The sequence below is a fragment of the Arachis hypogaea genome, chromosome 18 (genome assembly GCF_003086295.3).
Source record: "Arachis hypogaea cultivar Tifrunner chromosome 18, arahy.Tifrunner.gnm2.J5K5, whole genome shotgun sequence".
Classification (NCBI taxonomy): domain Eukaryota; kingdom Viridiplantae; phylum Streptophyta; class Magnoliopsida; order Fabales; family Fabaceae; genus Arachis; species Arachis hypogaea.
This window is the reverse complement of record NC_092053.1, coordinates 96,176,477-96,183,619: the sequence shown is the minus strand read 5'-3', so window position 1 is coordinate 96,183,619 and position 7,143 is coordinate 96,176,477. Positions and strand designations below refer to the sequence as shown.

Below are 7,143 nucleotides of genomic sequence, written 5' to 3'. Positions count from 1 at the left end.
CCCAAAACCCGCGATTCACTTTACTCAAAACTCGTATTTCATCTATGATAACCCATCAGTGCTTTCATATACATAATTCACTAGTATTAAGCCGGCCAAACTTAATACCAAGAATTATGCAATGCAAGGCTAACAGCGTTAAATCAATAGATCGTCATGTGCATAAAGCTCTAATTCTCGTCGTTCGACAAGACCTAATACATGACAAACATTCAGAGTATGCAATTGAAGCATAGTCAGTCCATTCCTCAGGCTCTACAGGAAGAACTGCTCTGATACCATAATGTAACACCCTAACTACCAAAGCTCGCACTTCCGGCTGCGCGACTCTGATAGTTCGGACATTACGACGACACTTATATTAATTAATACTAAAATATGAGCCTGTTTAAAACTTTAAACCGCAAAGCCGCTCCAAAAATACTTTTGTTCGATAACGTACATCCATAGATACCATACAACTCACAGACTCATAAAGAGTACATCCATATATATACATACATATATATATATATATATATATATAAATAACATTACAAGCATTAACCAATACAATGCCTATCCCTCTTAGAGAATATATCAAGATAATGGCGAGGGTACAACAAGTAATAATCTAAAGCAATACAGAACATTTCAACAACTAAATAAACTCCTCGTGACTTCTGCGCCCATATCCTGAAAGGGGAAAAATGTAGGGGGGTGAGAACATCATCCTCGAAAGGGTTCTCAGTAGAGGGTTTTTGGGAATTACTGTAATAGGATACATGAAGATAAATCGTACCAGTGATTAATAACCGTCTTATGCCTCTTTTCAAAAACAACGGTTTACAATAAAAGTAAAGTCGGAAATCTTTTCTGAAAGAGGAACCATTCTATTCTCAAAACATCAAAGCCTTTCAAAAAGGTTTATCTATACTGTACCAAAATAGCTTTTCATATTTTATTTCAAACCAGAAACACGAAACCAAAATCAACCATCGGTTCATCTCCTTCCAACCACGGCCCTAGGCCCAAACAATCCAACCATCAACCAATCACCACAATCCAACAGAGTCCCAGTAGCAAACACAAATAGGAAGATGCAAGCTCAAGCAAACAGTTATTGCAAGTAGAACAATTAGCAATTAATCACATAGGCAAACCAAGTATAATATGCACACCCAAACAATGTCACATAAATGCATATGATGCATGCCTGTCCCTAGTGGCTGATGATATCATCTGTCGGTTATATAGCCAACCCGACACGTCCTGGTAGCTAACCATGGACAGAAACACCCCTCGCGGAGCAAGTAGGTTTGAGCTACAACCCCATTGCTACTACCCGCTCAACCCAGAGCCAGTGGAACAACCACTACTGCGGCTACTACCCAGGCGGGTGTTTAAAAGCTCAACCTGGAGCGAGTGGAATCACCACTACTACCGCTACTACCCAGGCGTCACAATCTCTGACCTGGAGCAAGTGGGACGAACCACAACCCTTGCTACTGCCCAGGCATTTCAAGCATATATTCATTCAGTCCCAGTCATGGATCAACATCCATCTCAGCCATCCGGCGTAAATTCATAATTCATAGTCAGCCATACGGCCCATAACTCATTCGGAAATCAGCCATAAATCAATATCATACATAACCATTCCAGCTCACGGTTCAATCCAGAACCAGCCAATATTCATAATCATACACAGCCATTCCGGCCCATAACAAAACAGCACTTCCGCCATTCAACATCATCAAATTCATAAAACCGGCATTTTAGCCACAAATCACTTTTCTCAAGCCATTTCACTTTGAAATCAAACTTCAACTCCTTTTAGCCTTGGCTTTTAGAAATCTCGTTTCTCAAATCATCTCAGGCTCATAAGCCAAATTTACTCAAAGTGAGTTCCCTTTTTAAAACAAAGCCGCTCTCGGCATCCTCTTTCCGAAACTTCCAAAACTATGGAAAGTTAAAGATTCATTTTGGGAACATTCAAAATCACCCATCCCACAATGGGATTTTATAACAAAGTTTCTCGGCAGAGTCCCAAGTCTTTAGGGGAGAATAGCATAACTCATTTCGCCGAATTCATTTAAAATCGTTAAAACATTGGCTTTCCGATTTGAGTAATAAAATAGGATCTAAGCCAAACCGAGTCACGTAATCATTTACTTCTTTTAAAGCCGTTTCCTTTACTTAGGCAAAACCAGCTTCAACCCCCATGCTAAATTCTAAAGCGTTTCAACTGTTCAAAATTGTTTTAGTCTTGCAAAAGTTTAGAGTTCAAAGAGTACTTAAAACCTTTCTCAAAATATTTCAAAATAAAACTTGTCAATAGACATTCAGGTTCTTTCAAAGTCATTGAAACTTCTTTAATTGAAACCCCCAAGTCAAATTCAAAGGCATAAACCCTTTTCGCATTCAAACAGCTTTAAAACACAAGTTTCATCGAAATAACTTTCTCTTGAAAGAGATACATTGCCTTTCTTAAGAAGCAAAACTAAATCACAATTTCCTCTTTACTAACTCATTTCGAAAGCATGAATCATCCTTTTCTTGATAATTCAAATAAAATAGCAGAAGTCTTTAACTCATCATTTTCCAGACAACATTTCAATAAAGACTCGGATTTTATAGAAATTTCGGCAGAACCTCCCCTAAAACTTGGACTTTTGCCACCCGGTTCGGGTCCCAACTAAACCATTTCTCATTCCTTTTCAACAGCTCAAAACCAGAAATCAATTCAAAAGCAGGCTAAATCCAACAGTCGCCTCAATGGCATACCTCAAGGAAACCATTTCAAAAATCAACTCAATATCAACCGATTTAACTCATTTATAAAGCTTTAAAGAATCGGTTTCGCAATAAATTATTTATCAAAACCAGAGCAATTAAAGCAACCCAGGCTGGATTTCAAGAGCATTCTATCTTTCACATCATCAAAATAATTGACTCAATTCAAACCAATCCTCAACGGATTAAACTCATTTCAAATATTTAAAGAATCAACTTCAAACATTACATTTCACAAGCCACACAACAATTCAGCCAAGCCAACATCCATAATCGTTCGAGTCAATCAAATAATACATAAGGCAGATAAATCACTAATTACACCATATCTCACATCAGTACCCATATGTAATAATTCCAATAATAAACTGTAGTTTTCGGAAAGCGCCCCTACCTCAAAACGCAAACCATAACCCAAACGCGTCACCGGAACCTCCTCTCTTAAACCGAAATCGCCAACAATTGCAACCTCGGCTCCAAGCCACTCTCGCGGTAACCACAGCAACACTAATCGCGACATATAACAATAGAAACTCAATCTTATAGAAATTGATGCCGCAAAACCTTAGTGTATAATGACAAAATAGTAACTAGAGAGCTTCCAAATCGAAAATGCTTACCGAACGAAGAAGGAACGACTGAACCAGAACAGCGGCGGTCTTCGAACCGGTTCAACGGCAGCCCGGCAGCCACCTCAAGCGGCAGCGACGACAATTTCCGATCGCGCCAACTGAAACCAACACGCAGTGACTATAGTATTCCCGGAATTCAAAAAGGACAGAAACCACAATTAAAACCCTTACCGGCAACCTTTTCTGGCGACAGCAGAAGGGTCTCAAGTGGCAGAGGCTTAGCCCGGAGCTCCGGCGGTGATCCCGGAAGTCACAGAACCACTCCCGGCGGTCAAAACACAGGGCACAGCTTCCTCTTCCGACCGCGACACCTGCGGCGGCCTGAATCCTTTTCCGGCGATGGTGAGAACCCCAACAGCACGACGCGGTTCAGTCTGCTCCATAGCACAGCGGCGACCGGACCTCCAGCTCGCGTCGTCCTCTCTCCCAGCGACGCTCAGTCTCAGCCTTCCTCTCCGACACGACGTGGTGGCGACCGACGCAGCTCGTGGCTCCACAGGGACTCCTCTCTCCCAACGTCGCTCACTCACGGCGGACCAGGGAAACAGAAACGGAGCCCCATCGTGCTTTTCGTTCGGAGCTGGCAAGGACGACGGCGCGGTGACCCCGACGGCGACAGATCGGCGAGGATGAGCTCCTCTGGCTCGCGCGCGACAGCTGCTTCCCCTCAAACCCTCTTCTGCATGACCAGTGGCGACGCAGGAAACTTCGACGGCGGCAAATCGGTGGCAACATGGTGGTGCGACGGTGACCCTGGCAGCATGGACTGCTGCGGCGGCGCGGCGCGATGGCAGCGATGAGCTCCCTCCTCCCGCTCTCGCTGCAGCTCAATCTCCCTTTCCCTCTTTGATTCTGCTACTTTCAGTCGTGGAAGGGGAAACCATGGGTGTTGCTGTCCGTGGGTGAAAGGGAAGGCAGGTAGGGTTTCGGCTGCTGGGTTGGAGGCTTTAGGGTTTCATTTTTAAATTTAGGGTTAAGGGCATTTTGGTAATTTCACTTAAAATTGGGAATAATATAGTAATTAAAACCCAAATTAAATCCAACACTAATTATATATAGAAAATACCATTTGCTCACCAATTTCACAAATTATTTTCAATAAAATGGCGCAAATCAAATAATTAGAAATAATATACTTAATTTCTTCATTTTTCTAAAATAGCAATATTAATATTTAAAATATTACTTATCTAATCCAAATCATATAAAATCCTTATTATTTCATAACTATCAACTTTATAATTCAAATATAGAAAATAATCCAATAATTGTGAAATTGGATAATAATCATAACTTATCTCAAATCCAATAAATCAAAACTTGCCTTAATCATCTTTAATAAACTGATTTTCGAAATTAAGGCTATAAATAACTATATGATTTGAGACTTGATCATAATAAAACTTTTTAAAAGTTCTGGATCTTACATACTGTGTGTATTTTATTAGTTGAGTGTCAATGTTTTGAGCATATGGTCCTTTTTTGTGTTGTATACTAAATTTGTATGCTATATACCAAAAATTATGCGTTGTATATCAAAATTTTTATCCTCTAATCTTCTAAACATTTATAAGAGAAGAAGATGATGAAAATAATAAGTACAATGATAATGATAATAAAAAAAGATGAAGAGAAAAAAAGAAAAAAAAAAAGAATAACAAAAACAACACCTACAGTAACATCATCAATAACAATAACAAAAAAAAAAAAACAAGAAAAAAACAACGATAAAAATAGTAATGATGACGACGATAATAGCTATAACGACGACTACGCCGCCAAAGAAAAGAGAAAGAGGAACAATTGTTAAAGGATAGAAAAAAAGTGATGCGTGAGTAATTTGTAAATTTTAACAACTTAGTTAAATTTAATTACTTAAAAGACTTAGACACCTAACGTTTTTAGTTTTGAAATTTGAAAATATTTTACAAAAGCTACCACAATCTTAGTCTGCTCACGATGCTTTTCTTTTTTTTTTTTTAAAAAAAAAAAATTCTAAATCTTAGAGTAGGTTACCTAATTCTTTGGATGATCTATAATGCGAAGTCGTATTTTTAATGTTTTATGATGTATAACCTTCATTAGTTAAAGTTGCCTCCTAGCTATTGGAATAAGGCTTGTAACTGTTATAATCTTAATTTTAAATGTCGTTTATATATGTATCACATGGTAAAATTATGTTGATTAAAAGAACCAAACAACTTTTTCTATAATTTGAACTCATGCCATCTTTTAGAGTGCAATTTCCTTACCGCTAGCATACCCACTAATAACTACTACAAGAAACACACACACTAAAAATCAGTCAAATCGTCTCACTCCAGCCGTTGATAATGTCAACAATCGACAACAAAATCGATGCCTCTTTGTTTTTTTTTTTTATCAAACATAAGAGACTCGAATCCACAACTTCTTAATTGAGTATGAAAAAATTATGTCATTTGAGCGATAACTCATTAACAAAATCGATAACTCTTGTTGTGGCTTCTAAATTTGTCAATTTTACAAAAATCTAATAAAATCTACGACTTTATAATTCGACAATAATTTTATAAAAAAAAGTTGACCGTCTGACTGTTGATAACAAAAAAAATTCCATATTTAATAAAACTAACAGTTAGATCATTAATAATATTATATAAAATCGACAAATATTTCATCAATAATAAATTTAATAAAAATGACATCTGATCTGTTAATTTAATTATTAAAATATTAATATCTATAGTGTTTATTTTTTATTTTTTATCTTCATTTAAATTAAAAAGTGATAATCTTGTTATCAATTTTAATAGTCATATATTTTTATTAATTATTTTTATTTGAAAATAATAAAAAATTAATATAAATAAATTTTTAAATATAAAAATAATTTTTTATTTACTTATTTTCATTTAAAAATAATAGACATTACAAATAAAGGACAAAAAATGAAAAAGATAGGTTATGAATTTTTATTTTCCCATTGGAATCAGTCTCGTTAATTAAAGAACTTGTAAGAAAGGAAAAAAAAATTAAAAAACACCATCCAAGTTAATTGTATGTTTTAGTAAGAATACAAAAAACATGGGGAGGATTTATTTTAATTCATATTTTGAGGTATTTGCTTATGTTGCTTCCATGTTTACACAATTAAAGAATAAACTGTGACATTTAAATATGGTAGACATAAGTACAATAGTTGTTTATTTGTGATAATGTCATACTAATGAGAAATTGTGATAATGTCATACTAATGAGAAATGTTAAGAGTTAGTATCTATTATTAAGATTTATGAATATTTTAAGGTAATACCTTATTTTTATTATTGTTGATATAATAAATTATTATTATTATTATTATTATTATTTGAAGGTTTTACAGACCTTGAAAGAGGGAAATTTCATACTCAACTTTAGCAGTGGACAGCACCACTGTCCTTTATTTCTTGTTGTTCATAAATTCAAAGCATTTTCAATAGTATAGCAAAAACCACTAATGCTTCTCCTATTTACTCGTTCACTTGCAAAACCAGCATCTGAATATCCAATTAAATTAAAACATTTATATTAGGGATATCATAACCCATAATTTGTAGTGTCTAGGATGTAGCGAATGATTCTCTTCATTGCACTCATGTGAGACTCTTTGGATTAGGTTTAAAATTTTGAACATAACCCCAAACTAAATATTATATCGTATCTTGAGGCTGTTAGGTACATAAGAGAGCTTATAATTTCTTAATATCTTGTCTCA

The 7,143-nt window shown here is 35.9% G+C and overlaps 1 long non-coding RNA gene across 3 annotated transcripts; it reads right to left on the bottom strand.

Moving 5' to 3' along the window:
* Positions 1-451: 451 nt before the first annotated feature.
* Positions 452-4,347, bottom strand: LOC140181667 (uncharacterized). 3 transcript variants are annotated; one of them, XR_011876704.1, is made up of 4 exons: positions 3,579-4,347; positions 3,396-3,505; positions 3,170-3,282; positions 452-675 (listed from the first exon to the last, which is right to left on the bottom strand). It is a non-coding gene; the product is annotated as an uncharacterized lncRNA (long non-coding RNA). The 3 variants fall into 3 exon arrangements; XR_011876705.1 differs by having other exon boundaries at positions 452-750; positions 3,579-4,342; XR_011876703.1 differs by lacking the exon at positions 452-675 and having other exon boundaries at positions 2,936-3,282.
* Positions 4,348-7,143: the final 2,796 nt, after the last annotated feature.